The sequence below is a fragment of the Macaca nemestrina genome, chromosome 12, assembly GCF_043159975.1.
Source record: "Macaca nemestrina isolate mMacNem1 chromosome 12, mMacNem.hap1, whole genome shotgun sequence".
NCBI classification, from domain to species: domain Eukaryota; kingdom Metazoa; phylum Chordata; class Mammalia; order Primates; family Cercopithecidae; genus Macaca; species Macaca nemestrina.
This window is the reverse complement of record NC_092136.1, coordinates 61333379-61352681: the sequence shown is the minus strand read 5'-3', so window position 1 is coordinate 61352681 and position 19303 is coordinate 61333379.

Genomic DNA, 19303 nt, shown 5'->3' with positions numbered 1-19303 from the left:
GAAATAAGACTAGCAAAGAGATCCACGACATACAGATGTAACTCTGTGAGTTGAATTAACATAACACTAAGCAGTTTCTCAGAAAGCTTCTTTCCAGATTTCATCTGAGGATATTTCCTTTTTCACCATAGCCCTCTATGGGCTTCCAAATATCACTTTGCCAATTCGACATGAACTGTCTTAGCGAAAGGCTCCTTGAGGGGAAAGCTGTAACTCTGTGAGATGATTTCACAGAACACAAAGAAGTTTCTCAGAAAGCTTCTTTCTCTTTGTTATCGGAGGATATTTCCTTTGGCCCTATAGTCTTCAAAGGGATCCGAAATATCTGTTCTCAGATTCTACAGAAATAAGGCTAGCAAAGAGATCCAGGAAATACAGATGTAACTCTGTGAGTTGAATTAACAGAACACTAAGCAGTTTCTCAGAAAGCTTCTTTCCAGATTTCAACTGAGGATATTTCCTTTTTCACCATAGCGCTCTATGGGCTTCCAGATATCACTTTACCAATTCCACAAGAACTGTCTTAGCGAAAGGCTCCTTGAGGGGAAAGCTGTAACTCTGTGAGATGATTTCACAGAACACAACGAAGTTTCTCAGAAAGCTTCTTTCTCTTTGTTATCGGAGGATATTTCCTTTGGCCCTATAGTCTTCATAGGGATCCGAAATATCTGTTCTCAGATTCCACAGAAATAAGGCTAGCAAAGACATCCACGAAATACAGATGTAACTCTGTGAGATGAATTAACAGAACACTAAGCAGTTTCTCAGAAAGCTTCTTTCCAGATTTCATCTGAGGATATTTCCTTTTTCACCATAGCCCTCTATGGGCTTCCAAATATCACTTTGCCAATTCCACAAGAACTGTCTTAGCGAAAGGCTGCTTGAGTGGACAGCTGTAACTCTGAGAGATGATTTCACAGAACACAATGAAGTTTCTCAGAAAGCGTCTTTCTCTTTGTTATCGGAGGATATTTCCTTTGGCCCTATAGTCTTCAAATGGATCCGAAACATCTGTTCTCAGATTCCACAGAAATAAGGCTAGCAAGGAGATCCACGAAATACAGATGTTACTCTGTGAGATGAATTAACAGAACACTAAGCAGTTTCTCAGAAAGCTTCTTTCCAGATTTCATCTGAGGATATGTCCTTTTTCAACATAGCCCTCTATGGGCTTCCAAATATCACTTTGCCAATTCCACAAGAACTGTCTTAGCGAAAGGCTGCTTGAGGGGACAGCTGTAACTCTGAGAGATGATTTCACAGAACACAACGAAGTTTCTCAGAAAGCTTCTTTCTCTTTGTTATCGGAGGATATTTCCTTTGGCCCTATAGTCTTCAAAGGGATCCGAAATATCTGTTCTCAGATTCCACAGAAATAAGGCTAGCAAAGAGATCCACGAAATACAGATGTAACTCTGTGAGATGAATTAACGGAACACTAAGCAGTTTCTCAGAAAACTTCTTTCCAGATTTCATCTGAGGATATTTCCTTTTTCACCATAGCCCTCTATGGGCTTCCAGATATCACTTTGCCAATTCCACAAGAACTGTCTTAGCGAAAGGCTCCTTGAGGGGTAAGCTGCAACTCTGTGAGATGATTTCACAGAACACAACGAAGTTTCTCAGAAAGCTTCTTTCTCTTTGTTATCGGAGGATATTTCTTTGCCCCTTAGACTTCAAAGGGATCCGAAATATCTGTTCTCAGATTCTACAGAAATAAGGCTAGCAAGGAGATCCACGAAATACAGATGTTACTCTGTGAGATGAATTAACAGAACACTAAGCAGTTTCTCAGAAAGCTTCTTTCCAGATTTCATCTGAGGATATTTCCTTTTTCAACATAGCCCTCTATGGGCTTCCAAATATCACTTTGTCAATTCCACAAGAACTGTCTTAGCGAAAGGACCCTTGAGGGGAAAGCTGTAACTCTGTGAGATGATTTCACAGAACACAACGAAGTTTCTAAGAAAGCTTCTTTCTCTTTGTTATCGGAGGATATTTCCTTTGGCCCTATAGTCTTCATAGGGATCCGAAATATCTGTTCTCAGATTCCACAGAAATAAGGCTAGCAAAGAGATCCACGACATACAGATGTAACTCTGTGAGGTGAATTAACAGAACACTAAGCAGTTTATCAGAAAGCTTCTTTCCAGATTTCAACTGAGGATATTTCCTTTTTCACCATAGCCCTCTATGGGCTTCCAGATATCACTTTACCAATTCCACAAGAACTGTCTTAGCGAAAGGCTCCTTGAGGGGAAAGCTGTAACTCTGTGAGATGATTTCACAGAACACAACGAAGTTTCTCATAAAGCTTCTTTCTCTTTGTTGTCGGAGGATATTTCCTTTGGCCCTATAGTCTTCATAGGGATCCGAAATATCTGTTCTCAGATTCCACAGAAAAAAGGCTAGCAAAGACATCCACGAAATACAGATGTAACTCTGTGAGATGAATTAACAGAACACTAAGCAGTTTCTCAGAAAGCTTCTTTCCAGATTTCATCTGAGGATATTTCCTTTTTCACCATAGCCCTCTATGGGCTTTCAAATATCACTTTGCCAATTCCACAAGAACTGTCTTAGCGAAAGGCTGCTTGAGGGGACAGCTGTAACTCTGAGAGATCATTTCACAGAACACAACGAAGTTTCTCAGAAAGCGTCTTTCTCTTTGTTATCGAAGGATATTTCCTTTGGCCCTATAGTCTTAAAAGGGATCCGAAATATCTGTTCTCAGATTCCACAGAAATAAGGCTAGCAAAGAGATCCACGAAATACAGATGTAACTCTGTGAGATGAATTAACGGAACACTAAGCAGTTTCTCAGAAAACTTCTTTCCAGATTTCATCTGAGGATATTTCCTTTTTCACCATAGCCCTCTATGGGCTTCCAGATATCACTTTGCCAATTCCACAAGAACTGTCTTAGCGAAAGGCTCCTTGAGGGGTAAGCTGCAACTCTGTGAGATGATTTCACAGAACACAACGAAGTTTCTCAGAAAGCTTCTTTCTCTTTGTTATCGGAGGATATTTCTTTGCCCCTTAGACTTCAAAGGGATCCGAAATATCTGTTCTCAGATTCTACAGAAATAAGGCTAGCAAGGAGATCCACGAAATACAGATGTTACTCTGTGAGATGAATTAACAGAACACTAAGCAGTTTCTCAGAAAGCTTCTTTCCAGATTTCATCTGAGGATATTTCCTTTTTCACCACAGCCCTCTATGGGCTTCCAAGTATCACTTTGCCAATTCCACAAGAACTGTCTTAGCAAAAGGCTCCTTGAAGGGAAAGCTGTAACTCTGTGAGATGATTTCACAGAACACAACGAAGTTTCTCAGAAAGCGTCCTTCTCTTTGTTATCGGAGGATATTTCCTTTGGCCCTATAGTCTTCAAAGGGATGCGAAATATCTGTTCTCAGATTCCACAGAAATAAGGCTAGCAAAGTCATCCACGAAATACAGATGTAACTCTGTGAGATGAATTAACAGAACACTAAGAAGTTTCTCAGAAATCTTCTTTCCAGATTTCATCTGAGGATATTTCCTTTTTTACCATAGCCCTCTATGGGCTTCCAAATATCACTTTGCCAATTCCACAAGAACTGTCTTAGCGAAAGGCTCCTTGAGGGGAAAGCTGTAACTCTGAGAGATGATTTCACAGAACACAACGAGGTTTCCACAAAGCGTATTTCTCTTTGTTATCGGAGGATATTTCCTTTGGCCCTATAGTCTTCAAAGGCATCTGAAATATCTGTTCTCAGATTCCACAGAAATAAGGCTAGCAAGGAGATCCACGAAATACAGATGTAACTCTGTGAGATGAATTAACAGAACACTAAGCAGTTTCTCAGAAAGCTTCGTTCCAGATTTCATCTGAGGATATTTCCTTTTTCACCATAGCCCTCTATGGGCTTCCGCATATCACTTTGCCAATTCCACAAGAACTGTCTTAGCGAAAGGCTCCTTGAGGGGAAAGCTGTAACTCTGTGAGATGATTTCACAGAACACAACGAAGTTTCTCAAAAAGCTTCTTTCTCTCTGTTATCGGAGGATATTTCCTTTGGCCCTATAGTCTTCATACGGATCCGAAATATCTGTTCTCAGATTCCACAGAAATAAGGCTAGCAAAGAGATCCACGAAATACAGATGTAACTCTGTGAGGTGAATTAACAGAACACTAAGCAGTTTCTCAGAAAGCTTCTTTCCAGATTTCAACTGAGGATATTTCCTTTTTCACCATAGCCCTCTATGGGCTTCCAGATATCACTTTACCAATTCCACAAGAACTGTCTTAGCGAAAGGTTCCTTGAGGGGAAAGCTGTAACTCTGTGAGATGATTTCACAGAACACAACGAAGTTTCTCATAAATCTTCTTTCTCTTTGTTATCGGAGGATATTTCCTTTGGCCCTATAGTCTTCATACGGATCCGAAATATCTGTTCTCAGATTCCACAGAAACAAGGCTAGCAAAGAGATCCACGAAATACAGATGTAACTCTGTGAGGTGAATTAACAGAACACTAAGCAGTTTCTCAGAAAGCTTCTTTCCAGATTTCAACTGAGGATACTTCCTTTTTCACCATAGCCCTCTATGGGCTTCCAGATATCACTTTACCAATTCCACAAGAACTGTCTTAGCGAAAGGTTCCTTGAGGGGAAAGCTGTAACTCTGTGAGATGATTTCACAGAACACAACGAAGTTTCTCATAAATCTTCTTTCTCTTTGTTATCGGAGGATATTTCCTTTGGCCCTATAGTTCATCGGGATCCGAAATATCTGTTCTCAGATTCTACAGAAATAAGGCAAGCAAAGAGATCCACGAAATACAGATGTAACTCTGTGAGGTGAATTAACAGAACACTAAGCAGTTTCTCAGAAAGCTTCTTTCCAGATTTCATCTGAGCATATTTCCTTTTTCACCATAGCCCTCTATGGGCTTTCAAATATCACTTTGCCAATTCCAAAAGAACTGTCTTAGCGAAAGGCTGCTTGAGGGGTCAGCTGTAACTCTGAGAGATGATTTCACAGAACACAACGAAGTTTCTCAGAAAGCGTCTTTCTCTTTGTTATCGGAGGATATTTCCTTTGGCCCTATAGTCTTCAAAGGGATCCGAAATATCTGTTCTCAGATTCCACAGAAATAAGGCTAGAAAGGAGATCCACGAAATACAGATGTTACTCTGTGAGATGAATTAACAGAACACTAAGCAGTTTCTCAGAAAGCTTCTTTCCAGATTTCATCTGAGGATATTTCCTTTTTCAACATAGCCCTCTATGGGCTTCCAAATATCACTTTGCCAATTCCACAAGAACTGTCTTAGCGAAAGGACCCTTGAGGGGAAAGCAGTAACTCTGTGAGATGATTTCACAGAACACAACGAAGTTTCTCATAAAGCTTCTTTCTCTTTGTTATCGGAGGATATTTCCTTTGGCCCTATAGTCTTCATAGGGATCCGAAATATCTGTTCTCAGATTCCACAGAAATAAGGCTAGCAAAGAGATCCACGACATACAGATGTAACTCTGTGAGGTGAATTAACAGAACACTAAGCAGTTTATCAGAAAGCTTCTTTCCAGATTTCAACTGAGGATATTTCCTTTTTCACCATAGCCCTCTATGGGCTTCCAGATATCACTTTACCAATTCCACAAGAACTGTCTTAGCGAAAGGTTCCTTGAGGGGAAAGCTGTAACTCTGTGAGATGATTTCACAGAACACAACGAAGTTTCTCATAAATCTTCTTTCTCTTTGTTATCGGAGGATATTTCCTTTGGCCCTATAGTTCAAAGGGATCCGAAATATCTGTTCTCAGATTCTACAGAAATAAGGCAAGCAAAGAGATCCACGAAATACAGATGTAACTCTGTGAGGTGAATTAACAGAACACTAAGCAGTTTCTCAGAAAGCTTCTTTCCAGATTTCATCTGAGGATATTTCCTTTTTCACCATAGCCCTCTATGGGCTTTCAAATATCACTTTGCCAATTCCACAAGAACTGTCTTAGCGAAAGGCTGCTTGAGGGGACAGCTGTAACTCTGAGAGATGATTTCACAGAACACAACGAAGTTTCTCAGAAAGCGTCTTTCTCTTTGTTATCGGAGGATATTTCCCTTGGACCTATAGTCTTCAAAGGGATCCGAAATATCTGTTCTCAGATTCCACAGAAATAAGGCTAGCAAGGAGATCCACGAAATACAGATGTAACTCTGTGAGATGAATTAACAGAACACTAAGCAGTTTCTCAGAAAGCTTCTTTCCAGATTTCATCTGAGGATATTTCCTTTTTCACCATAGCCCTCTATGGGCTTCCACATATCACTTTGCCAATTCCACAAGAACTGTCTTAGCGAAAGGCTCCTTGAGGGGAAAGCTGTAACTCTGTGAGATGATTTCACAGAACACAACGAAGTTTCTCAAAAAGCTTCTTTCTCTCTGTTATCGGAGGATATTTCCTTTGGCCCTATAGTCTTCATACGGATCCGAAATATCTGTTCTCAGATTCCACAGAAATAAGGCTAGCAAAGAGATCCACGAAATACAGATGTAACTCTGTGAGGTGAATTAACAGAACACTAAGCAGTTTCTCAGAAAGCTTCTTTCCAGATTTCAACTGAGGATATTTCCTTTTTCACCATAGCCCTCTATGGGCTTCCAGATATCACTTTACCAATTCCACAAGAACTGTCTTAGCGAAAGGTTCCTTGAGGGGAAAGCTGTAACTCTGTGAGATGATTTCACAGAACACAACGAAGTTTCTCATAAATCTTCTTTCTCTTTGTTATCGGAGGATATTTCCTTTGGCCCTATAGTTCAAAGGGATCCGAAATATCTGTTCTCAGATTCTACAGAAATAAGGCAAGCAAAGAGATCCACGAAATACAGATGTAACTCTGTGAGGTGAATTAACAGAACACTAAGCAGTTTCTCAGAAAGCTTCTTTCCAGATTTCATCTGAGCATATTTCCTTTTTCAACATAGCCCTCTATGGGCTTTCAAATATCACTTTGCCAATTCCACAAGAACTGTCTTAGCGAAAGGCTGCTTGAGGGGACAGCTGTAACTCTGAGAGATGATTTCACAGAACACAACGAAGTTTCTCAGAAAGCGTCTTTCTCTTTGTTATCGGAGGATATTTCCTTTGGCCCTATAGTCTTCAAAGGGATCCGAAATATCTGTTCTCAGATTCCACAGAAATAAGGCTAGCAAGGAGATCCACGAAATACAGATGTTACTCTGTGAGATGAATTAACAGAACACTAAGCAGTTTCTCAGAAAGCTTCTTTCCAGATTTCATCTGAGGATATTTCCTTTTTCACCATAGCCCTCTATGGGCTTCCAAATATCACTTTGCCAATTCCACAAGAACTGTCTTAGCGAAAGGACCCTTGAGGGGAAAGCTGTAACTCTGTGAGATGATTTCACAGAGCACAAGGAAGTTTCTAAGAAAGCTTCTTTCTCTTTGTTATCGGAGGATATTTCCTTTGGCCCTATAGTCTTCATAGGGATCCGAAATATCTGTTCTCAGATTCCACAGAAATAAGGCTAGCAAAGAGATCCACGACATACAGATGTAACTCTGTGAGGTGAATTAACAGAACACTAAGCAGTTTATCAGAAAGCTTCTTTCCAGATTTCAACTGAGGATATTTCCTTTTTCACCATAGCCCTCTATGGGCTTCCAGATATCACTTTACCAATTCCACAAGAACTGTCTTAGCGAAAGGTTCCTTGAGGGGAAAGCTGTAACTCTGTGAGATGATTTCACAGAACACAACGAAGTTTCTCATAAATCTTCTTTCTCTTTGTTATCGGAGGATATTTCCTTTGGCCCTATAGTTCAAAGGGATCCGAAATATCTGTTCTCAGATTCTACAGAAATAAGGCAAGCAAAGAGATCCACGAAATACAGATGTAACTCTGTGAGGTGAATTAACAGAACACTAAGCAGTTTCTCAGAAAGCTTCTTTCCAGATTTCATCTGAGGATATTTCCTTTTTCACCATAGCCCTCTATGGGCTTTCAAATATCACTTTGCCAATTCCACAAGAACTGTCTTAGCGAAAGGCTGCTTGAGGGGACAGCTGTAACTCTGAGAGATGATTTCACAGAACACAACGAAGTTTCTCAGAAAGCGTCTTTCTCTTTGTTATCGGAGGATATTTCCTTTGGCCCTATAGTCTTCAAAGGGATCCGAAATATCTGTTCTCAGATTCCACAGAAATAAGGCTAGCAAGGAGATCCACGAAATACAGATGTAACTCTGTGAGATGAATTAACAGAACACTAAGTAGTTTCTCAGAAAGCTTCTTTCCAGATTTCATCTGAGGATATTTCCTTTTTCACCATAGCCCTCTATGGGCTTCCACATATCACTTTGCCAATTCCACAAGAACTGTCTTAGCGAAAGGCTCCTTGAGGGGAAAGCTGTAACTCTGTGAGATGATTTCACAGAACACAACGAAGTTTCTCAAAAAGCTTCTTTCTCTCTGTTATCGGAGGATATTTCCTTTGGCCCTATAGTCTTCATACGGATCCGAAATATCTGTTCTCAGATTCCACAGAAATAAGGCTAGCAAAGAGATCCACGAAATACAGATGTAACTCTGTGAGGTGAATTAACAGAACACTAAGCAGTTTCTCAGAAAGCTTCTTTCCAGATTTCAACTGAGGATATTTCCTTTTTCACCATAGCCCTCTATGGGCTTCCAGATATCACTTTACCAATTCCACAAGAACTGTCTTAGCGAAAGGTTCCTTGAGGGGAAAGCTGTAACTCTGTGAGATGATTTCACAGAACACAACGAAGTTTCTCATAAATCTTCTTTCTCTTTGTTATCGGAGGATATTTCCTTTGGCCCTATAGTTCAAAGGGATCCGAAATATCTGTTCTCAGATTCTACAGAAATAAGGCAAGCAAAGAGATCCACGAAATACAGATGTAACTCTGTGAGGTGAATTAACAGAACACTAAGCAGTTTCTCAGAAAGCTTCTTTCCAGATTTCATCTGAGCATATTTCCTTTTTCACCATAGCCCTCTATGGGCTTTCAAATATCACTTTGCCAATTCCACAAGAACTGTCTTAGCGAAAGGCTGCTTGAGGGGACAGCTGTAACTCTGAGAGATGATTTCACAGAACACAACGAAGTTTCTCAGAAAGCGTCTTTCTCTTTGTTATCGGAGGATATTTCCTTTGGCCCTATAGTCTTCAAAGGGATCCGAAATATCTGTTCTCAGATTCCACAGAAATAAGGCTAGCAAGGAGATCCACGAAATACAGATGTTACTCTGTGAGATGAATTAACAGAATACTAAGCAGTTTCTCAGAAAGCTTCTTTCCAGATTTCATCTGAGGATATTTCCTTTTTCACCATAGCCCTCTATGGGCTTCCAAATATCACTTTGCCAATTCCACAAGAACTGTCTTAGCGAAAGGACCCTTGAGGGGAAAGCTGTAACTCTGTGAGATGATTTCACAGAGCACAAGGAAGTTTCTAAGAAAGCTTCTTTCTCTTTGTTATCGGAGGATATTTCCTTTGGCCCTATAGTCTTCATAGGGATCCGAAATATCTGTTCTCAGATTCCACAGAAATAAGGCTAGCAAAGAGATCCACGACATACAGATGTAACTCTGTGAGGTGAATTAACAGAACACTAAGCAGTTTATCAGAAAGCTTCTTTCCAGATTTCAACTGAGGATATTTCCTTTTTCACCATAGCCCTCTATGGGCTTCCAGATATCACTTTACCAATTCCACAAGAACTGTCTTAGCGAAAGGCTCCTTGTGGGGAAAGCTGTAACTCTGTGAGATGATTTCACAGAACACAACGAAGTTTCTCATAAAGCTTCTTTCTCTTTGTTATCGGAGGATATTTCCTTTGGCCCTATAGTCTTCATAGGGATCCGAAATATCTGTTCTCAGATTCCACAGAAATAAGGCTAGCAAAGACATCCACGAAATACAGATGTAACTCTGTGAGATGAATTAACAGAACACTAAGCAGTTTCTCAGAAAGCTTCTTTCCAGATTTCATCTGAGGATATTTCCTTTTTCACCATAGCCCTCTATGGGCTTTCAAATATCACTTTGCCAATTCCACAAGAACTGTCTTAGCGAAAGGCTGCTTGAGGGGACAGCTGTAACTCTGAGAGATGATTTCACAGAACACAACGAAGTTTCTCAGAAAGCGTCTTTCTCTTTGTTATCGGAGGATATTTCCTTTGGCCCTATAGTCTTCAAAGGGATCCGAAATATCTGTTCTCAGATTCCACAGAAATAAGGCTAGCAAGGAGATCCACGAAATACAGATGTAACTCTGTGAGATGAATTAACAGAACACTAAGCAGTTTCTCAGAAAGCTTCTTTCCAGATTTCATCTGAGGATATTTCCTTTTTCAACATAGCCCTCTAAGGGCTTCCAGATATCACTTTGCCAATTACACAAGAACTGTCTTAGCGAAAGGCTCCTTGAGGGGTAAGCTGCAACTCTGTGAGATGATTTCACAGAACACAACGAAGTTTCTCAGAAAGCTTCTTTCTCTTTGTTATCGGAGGATATTTCTTTGCCCCTTAGACTTCAAAGGGATCCGACATATCTGTTCTCAGATTCTACAGAAATAAGGCTAGAAAGGAGATCCACGAAATACAGATGTTACTCTGTGAGATGAATTAACAGAACACTAAGCAGTTTCTCAGAAATCTTCTTTCCAGATTTCATCAGAGGATATTTCCTTTTTCAACATAGCCCTCTATGGGCTTCCAAATATCACTTTGCCAATTCCACAAGAACTGTCTTAGCGAAAGGACCCTTGAGGGGAAAGCTGTAACTCTGTGAGATGATTTCACAGAACACAACGAAGTTTCTCAGAAAGCTTCTTTCTCTTTGTTATCGGAGGATATTTCCTTTGGCCCTATAGTCTTCATAGGGATCCAAAATATCTGTTCTCAGATTCCACAGAAATAAGGCTAGCAAAGAGATCCACGAAATACAGATGTAACTCTGTGAGGTGAATTAACAGAACACTAAGCAGTTTATCAGAAAGCTTCTTTCCAGATTTCATCTGAGGATTTTTCCTTTTTCACCATAGCCCTCTACGGGCTTCCAAGTATCACTTTGCCAATTCCACAAGAACTGTCTTAGCAAAAGGCTCCTTGAAGGGAAAGCTGTAACTCTGTGAGATGATTTCACAGAACACAACGAAGTTTCTCAGAAAGCGTCTTTCTCTTTGTTATCGGAGGATATTTCCTTTGGCCCTATAGTCTTCAAAGGGATGCGAAATATCTGTTCTCAGATTCCACAGAAATAAGGCTAGCAAAGACATCCACGAAATACAGATGTAACTCTGTGAGATGAATTAACAGAACACTAAGAAGTTTCTCAGAAAGCTTCTTTCCAGATTTCATCTGAGGATATTTCCTTTTTTACCATAGCCCTCTATGGGCTTCCAAATATCACTTTGCCAATTCCACAAGAACTGTCTTCGCGAAGGGCTCCTTGAGCGGAAAGCTGTAACTCTGAGAGATGATTTCACAGAACAAAACGAGGTTTCTCAGAAAGCGTCTTTCTCTTTGTTATCGGAGGATATTTCCTTTGGCCCTATAGTCTTCAAAGCGATCCGAAATATGTGTTCTCAGATTCCACAGAAATAAGGCTAGCAAAGAGATACACGAAATACAGATGTAACTCTGTGGGATAAATTAACGGAACACTAAGCAGTTTCTCAGAAAGCTTCTTTCCAGATTTCATCTGAGGATATTTCCTTTTTCACCATAGCCCTCTATGGGCTTCCAGATATCACTTTGCCAATTCCACAAAAACTGTCTTAGCGAAAGGCTTCTTGAGGGGAAAGCTGCAACTCTGTGAGATGATTTCACAGAACACAACGAAGTTTCTCAGAAAGCTTCTTTCTCTTTGTTATCGGAGGATTTTCTTTGGCCCTTAGTCTTCAAAGGGATCCGAAATATCTGTTCTCAGATTCTACAGAAATAAGGCTAGCAAAGAGATCCACGAAATACATATGTAACTCTGTGAGTTGAATTAACAGAACACTAAGCAGTTTCTCAGAAAGCTTCTTTCCAGATTTCATCCAAGGATATTTCCTTTTTCACCATAGCCCTGTATGGGCTTCCAAATATCACTTTGCCAATTCCACAAGAACTGTCTTAGCGAAAGGCTCCTTGAGGGGAAAGCTGTAACTCTGTGAGATGATTTCACAGAACACAACGAAGTTTCTCAGAAAGCTTCTTTCTCTTTGTTATCAGAGGATTTTCTTTGGCCCTTAGTCTTCAAAGGGATCCGAAATATCTGTTCTCAGATTCTACAGAAATAAGGCTACCAAAGAGATCCACGAAATACAGATGTAACTCTGTGAGATGAATTAACAGAACACTAAGCAGTTTCTCCTAAAGCTTCTTTCAAGATTTCATCTGAGGATATTTCCTTTTTCTCCATAGCCCTCTATGGGCTTCCAAATATCACTTTGCCAATTCCACATGAACTGTCTTAGCGAAAGGCTCCTTGAGGTTAAAGCTGTAACTCTGTGAGATGATTTCACAGAACACAACGAGGTTTCTCAGAAAGCTTCTTTCTCTTTGTTATCGGAGGATATTTCCTTTGGCCCTATAGTATTCATAGGGATCCGATTTATCTGTTCTCAGATTCCACAGAAATAAGGCTAGCAAAGACATCCACGAAATAAGGATGTAACTCTGTGAGATGAATTAACAGAACACTAAGCAGTTTCTCAGAAAGCTTCTTACCAGATTTCATCTGAGGATATTTCCTTTTTCACCATAGCCCTCTATGGGCTTCCAAATATCACTTTGCAAATTCCACAAGAACTGTCTTAGCGAAAGGCTCCTTGAGGGAAAAGCTGTAACTCTGAGAGATGATTTCACAGAACAAAACGAGGTTTCTCAGAAAGCGTCTTTCTCTTTGTTATCGGAGGATATTTCCTTTGGCCCTATAGTCTTCAAAGGGATCCGAAATATGTGTTCTCAGATTCCACAGAAATAAGGCTAGCAAGGAGATCCACGAAATACAGATGTAACTCAGTGAGATGAATTAACAGAACACTAAGCAGTTTCTCAGAAAGCTTCTTTCCAGATTTCATCTGAGGATATTTCCTTTTTCACGATAGCCCTCTATGGGCTTCCAGATATCACTTTGCCAATTCCACAAGAACTGTCTTAGCGAAAGGCTCCTTGAGGGGAAAGCTGCAACTCTGTGAGATGATTTCACAGAACACAACGAAGTTTCTCAGAAAGCTTCTTTCTCTTTGTTATCGGAGGATATTTCTTTGGCCCTTAGTCTTCATAGGGATCCGAAATATCTGTTCTCAGATTCTACAGAAATAAGTCTAGCAAAGAGATCCACGAAATACAGATGTAACTCTGTGAGGTGAATTAACAGAACACTAAGCAGTTTCTCAGAAAGCTTCTTTCCAGATTTCATCTGAGGATATTTCCTTTTTCACCTTAGCCCTCTATGGGCTTCCAAATATCACTTTGCCAATTCCACAAGAACTGTCTTAGCGAAATGCTCCTTGAGGGGAAAGCTGTAACTCTGTGAGATGATTTCACAGAACACAACTAAGTTTCTCAAAAAGCTTCTTTCTCTTTGTTATCGGAGGATATTTCCTTTGGCCCTATAGACTTCAAAGGGATCCGAAATATCTGTTCTCAGATTCCACAGAAATAAGGCTAGCAAAGAGATCCACGAAATACAGATGTAACTCTGTGAGGTGAATTAACAGAACACTAAGCAGTTTATAAGAAATCTTCTTTCCAGATTTCATCTGAGGATATTTCCTTTTTCACCATAGCCCTCTATGGGCTTCCAGATATCACTTTGCCAATTCCACAAGAAGTGTCTTAGCGAAAGGCTCCTTGAGGGGAAAGCTGTAACTCTGTGAGATGATTTCACAGAACACAACGAAGTTTCTCATAAAGCTTCTTTCTCTTTGTTATCGGAGGATATTTCCTTTGGCCCTATAGTCTTCATAGGGATCAGAAATATCTGTTCTCAGATTCCACAGAAATAAGGCTAGCAAAGACATCCACGAAATACAGATGTAACTCTGTGAGATGAATTAACAGAACACTAAGCAGTTTTCAGAAAGCTTCTTTCCAGCTTTCATCTGAGCATAATTCCTTTTTCACCATAGCCCTCTATGGGCTTCCAAATATCACTTTGCCAATTCCACAAGAACTGTCTTAGCGAAAGGCTGCTTGAGGGGTCAGCTGTAACTCTGAAAGATGATTTCACAGAACACAACGAAGTTTCTCAGAAAGCGTCTTTCTCTTTGTTATCGGAGGATATTTCCTTTGGCCCTATAGTCTTCAAAGGGATCCGAAATATCTGTTCTCATTTCCACAGAAATAAGGCTAGCAAGGAGATCCACGAAATACAGATGTTAGTCTGTGAGATGAATTAACAGAACACTAAGCAGTTTCTCAGAAAGCTTCTTTCGAGATTTCATCTGTGGATATTTCCTTTTTCAACATAGCCCTCTATGGGCTTCCAAATATCACTTTGCCAATTCCACAAGAACTCTCTTAGCGAAAGGCTCCTTGAGGGGAAAGCTGTAACTCTGTGAGATGATTTCACAGAACACAACGAAGTTTCTCATAAAGCTTCTTTCTCTTTGTTATCGGAGGATATTTCCTTTGGCCCTATAGTCTTCATAGGGATCAGAAATATCTGTTCTCAGATTCCACAGAAATAAGGCTAGCAAAGAGATCCACGAAATACAGATGTAACTCTGTGAGATGAATTAACGGAACACTAAGCAGTTTCTCAGAAAGCTTCTTTCCAGATTTCATCTGAGGATATTTCCTTTTTCACCATAGCCCTCTGTGGGCTTCCAGATATCACTTTGCCAATTCCACGAGAACTGTCTTAGCGAAAGGCTCCTTGAGGTGAAAGCTACAACTCTGTGAGATGATTTCACAGAACACAACGAAGTTTCTCAGAAAGCTTCTTGCTCTTTGTTATCGGAGGATATTTCTTTGGCCCTTAGTCTTCTAAGGGATCGGAAATATCTGTTCTCAGATTCTACAGAAATAAGGCTAGCAAAGAGATCCACGAAATACAGATGTAACTCTGTGATATGAATTAACAGAACACTAAGCAGTTTCTCAGAAAGCTTTTTTCAAGATTTCATCTGAGGATATTTCCTTTTTCACCATAGCCCTCTATGGGCTTCCAAATATCACTTTGCCAATTCCACATGAACTGTCTTAGCGAAAGGCTCCTTGAGGGGAAAGCTGTAACTCTGTGAGATGATTTCACAGAACACAACGAAGTTTCTCAGAAAGCTTCTTTCTCTTTGTTATCGGGGGTTATTTCCTTTGGCCCTAGAGTGTTCCAAGGGATCCGAAATATTTGTTCTCAGATTCAACAGAAATAAGGCTAGCAAAGAGATTCACGAAACACAGATGTAACTCTGTGAGATGAATTAACAGAACACTAAGCAGTTTCTCAGAAAGCTTCTTTCCAGATTTCATCTGAGGATATTTCCTTTTTCACCATAGCCCTCTTTTGCCTTCCAAATATCACTTTGCCAATTGCACATGAACTGTCTTAGCAAAAGGCTCCTTGAGGGGAAAGCTGTAACTCTGTGCGATGATTTCACAGAACACAACGAAGTTTCTCAAAAAGCTTCTTTCTCTTTGTTATCGGAGGATATTTCCTTTGGCCCTATAGTCTTCAAAGGGATCCGAAATATCTGTTCTCAGATTCCACAGAAATAAGGCTAGCAAAGACATCCATGAAATACAGATGTAACTCTATGAGACGAATTAACAGAAACACTAAGCAGTTTCTCAGAAAGCTTCTTTCCAGATTTCATCTGAGGATATTTCCTTTTTCACCGTAGCCCTCTATGGGCTTCCAAGTATCACTTTGCCAATTCCACAAGAACTGTCTTAGCGAAAGTCTCCTTGAGGGGAAAGCTGTAACTCTGTGAGATGATTTCACAGAACACAACGAAGTTTCTCAGAAAGCTTCTTTCTCTTTGTTATCGGAGGATATTTCCTTTGGCCCTATAGTCTTCAAAGGGATCCGAAATATCTGTTCTCAGATTCCACAGAAATAAGGCTAGCAAAGACATCCACGAAATACAGATGTAACTCTGTGAGATGAATTAACAGAACACTAAGCAGTTTCTCAGAAAGCTTCTTTCCAGATTTCATCTGAGGATATTTCCTTTTTCACCATATCCCTCTATGGGCTTCCAAATATCACTTTGCTATTTCCACAAGAACTGTCTTAGCGAAAGGCTCCTTAAGGGGAAAGCTGTAACTCTGAGAGATGATTTCACAGAACACAACGAGGTTTCTCACAAAGCGTCTTTCTCTTTGTTATCGGAGGATATTTCCTTTGGCCCTATAGTCTTCAAAGGGATCCGAAATATCTGTTCTCAGATTCCACAGAAATAAGGCTAGCAAGGAGACCCACGAAATACAGATGTAACTCTGTGAGATGAAATAACAGAACACTAAGCAGTTTCTCAGAAAGCTTCTTTCCAGATTTCAACTGAGGATATTTCCTTTTTCACCATAGCCCTCTATGGGCTTCCAGATATCACTTTACCAATTCCACAAGAACTGTCTTAGCGAAAGGCTCCTTGAGGGGAAAGCTGTAACTCTGTGAGATAATTTCACATAACACAACGAAGTTTCTCAGAAAGCTTCTTTCTCTTTGTTATCGGAGGATATTTCCTTTGGCCCTATAGTCTTCAAAGGGATCCGAAATATCTGTTCTCAGATTCTACAGAAATAAGGCTAGCAAAGAGATCCACGAAATACAGATGTAACTCTGTGAGGTGAATTAACAGAACACTAAGCAGTTTCTCAGAAAGCTTCTTTCCAGATATCATCCGAGGATATTTCCTTTTTCACCATAGCCCTCTATGGGCTTCCAGATATCACTATACCAAGTCCAGAAGAACTGTCTTAGCGAAAGGCTCCTTGAGGGGAAAGCTGTAACTCTGTGAGATGATTTCACAGAACACATCGAAGTTTCTGAAAAAGCTTCTTTCTCTTTGTTATCGGAGGATATTTTCTTTGGCCCTATAGTCTTCATAGGGATCCGAAATATCTGTTCTCAGATTCCACAGAAATAAGGCTAGCAAAGACATCCACGAAATACAGATGTAACTCTGTGAGATGAATTAACAGAACACTAAGCAGTTTCTCAGAAAGCTTCTTTCCAGATTTCATCTGAGCATAATTCCTTTTTCACCATAGCCCTCTATGGGCTTCCAATATCTCTTTGCCAATTCCACAAGAACTGTCTTAGCGAAAGGCTGCTTGAGGGGACAGCTGTAAGTCTGAGAGATGATTTCACAGAACACAACGAAGTTTCTCAGAAAGCTTCTTTCTCTTTGTCATCGGGGGTTATTTCCTTTGGCCCTAGAGTGTTCCAAGGGATCCGAAATATTTGTTCTCAGATTCAACAGAAATAAGGCTAGCAAAGGGATTCACGAAATACAGATGTAACTCTGTGAGATGAATTAACAGAACACTAAGCAGTTTCTCAGAAAGCTTCTTTCCAGATTTCATCTGAGGATATTTCCTTTTTCACCATAGCCCTCTATGGGCTTCCAAATATCACTTTGCCAATTCCACATGAACTGTCTTAGCAAAAGGCTTCTTGAGGGGAAAGCTGTAACTCTGTGAGATGGTTTCACAGAACACAAAGAAGTTTCTCAGAAAGCTTCTTTCTCTTTGTTATCGGAGGATATTTCCTTTGGCCCTATAGTCTTCAAAGGGATTCGAAATATCTGTTCTCAGATTCCACAGAAATAAGGCTAGCAAAGAGATCCACGAAATACAGATGTAACTCTGTGAGGTGAATTAACAGAACACTAAGCAGTTTCTTAGAAAGCTTCTTTCCAGATTTCATCTGAGGATATTTCCTTTTTCACCATAGCCCTCTATGGGCTTCCAGATATCACTTTGCCAATTCCACAAGAACTGTCTTAGCGAAAGGCTCCTTGAGGGGAAACCTGTAACTCTGAGAGATGATTTCACAGAAAACAACGAGGTTTCTCAGAAAGCGTCTTTCTCTTTGTTATCGGAGGATATTTCCTTTGGCCCTATAGTCTTCATAGGGATCCGAAATATCTGTTCTCAGATTCCACAGAAATAAGGCTAGCAAAGTGATCCACGAAATACAGATGTAACTCTGTGAGATGAATTAACGGAACACTAAGCAGTTTCTCAGAAAGCATCTTTCCAGATTTCATCTGAGGATATTTCCTTTTTCACCATAGCCCTCTATGGGCTTCCAGATATCACTTTGCCAATTCCACAAGAACTGTCTTAGCGAAAGTCTCCTTGAGGGGAAAACTGCAACTCTGTGAGATGATTTCACAGAACACAACGAAGTTTCTCAGAAAGCTTCTTTCTCTTTGTTATCGGAGGATACTTCTTTGCCCCTTAGACTTCAAAGGGATCCGAAATATCTGTTCTCAGATTCTACAGAAATAAGGCTAGCAAAGAGATCCACGAAATACAGATGTAACTCTGTGAGTTGAATTAACAGAACACTAAGCAGTTTCTCAGAAAGCTTCTTTCCAGATTTCATCTGAGTATATTTCCTTTTTCACCATAGCCCTCTATGGGCTTCCAAATATCCCTTTGCCAATTCCACAAGAACTGTCTTAGCGAAAGGCTCCTTGAGCGGAAAGCTGTAACTCTGTGAGATGATTTCACAGAACACAACGGAGTTTCTCAGAAAGCTTCTTTCTCTTTGTTATCGGAGGATATTTCCTTTGGCCCTATAGTCTTCAAAGGGATCCGAAATATCTGTTCTCAGATTCTACAGAAATAAGGCTAGCAAAGAGATCCACGAAATACAGATGTAACTCTGTGAGGTGAATTAACAGAACACTAAGCAGTTTCTCAGAAAGCTTCTTTCCAGATCTCAACTGAGGATATTTCCTTTTTCACCATAGCCCTCTATGGGCTTCCAGATATCACTTTACCAATTCCACAAGAACTGTCTTAGCGAAAGGCTCCTTGAGGGGAAAGCTGTAACTCTGTGAGATGATTTCACAGAACACAACGAAGTTTCTCAGAAAGCTTCTTTCTCTTTGTTATCGGAGGATATTTCCTTTGGCCCTATAGTCTTCAAAGGGATCCGAAATATCTGTTCTCAGATTCTACAGAAATAAGGCTAGCAAAGAGATCCACGAAATACAGATGTAACTCTGTGAGGTGAATTAACAGAACACTAAGCAGTTTCTCAGAAAGCTTCTTCCAGATTTCAACCGAGGATATTTCCTTTTTCACC